Source organism: Antrostomus carolinensis, unplaced genomic scaffold (assembly GCF_000700745.2).
Source record: "Antrostomus carolinensis isolate BGI_N321 unplaced genomic scaffold, ASM70074v2 scaffold22410, whole genome shotgun sequence".
NCBI lineage: Eukaryota > Metazoa > Chordata > Aves > Caprimulgiformes > Caprimulgidae > Antrostomus > Antrostomus carolinensis.
Window position 1 is genome coordinate 21,760 of NW_010286770.1, and position 362 is coordinate 22,121.

The 362-nt window shown below is 48.1% G+C and overlaps 1 protein-coding gene across 1 annotated transcript in view; it reads right to left on the bottom strand.

Annotated features, from left to right (window-relative positions):
• BLVRA (biliverdin reductase A) overlaps positions 1–362 on the bottom strand; it is a 27,428-nt gene that overhangs the window by 9,701 nt on the left and 17,365 nt on the right. The gene's annotated exons all lie outside the window — the stretch shown is intronic.

Below are 362 nucleotides of genomic sequence, written 5' to 3' on the forward strand. Positions count from 1 at the left end.
GGAAGTGTTGAAGGCCAGGCTGGACGAGGCTTTGAGCAACCTGGTCTAGTGGAAGGTGTCCCTGCTGCTGGCAGGGGGGTTGGGACTGGATGAGCTTTATGGTCCCTTCCAAGCCAAACCATCCTGTGATGCTATGAAACCCCATCTACAAGCCAGCCATAGCACTAGGAAAGGCATCAGGGAACCGAGGTGTATTTGGCAAGGAGATAAACTGGATGACCTAATGGGTCCTTTCAGACTCAAACAACCCTGACTGCATGATTTAAATATAGCTGGAAAAATATATTCCCAGTCTGAGATCCATACAAGTACAGCCTGACTATTTAAAACCTTTATGTTCCGTTGGTTTAGGGCACAGAGTC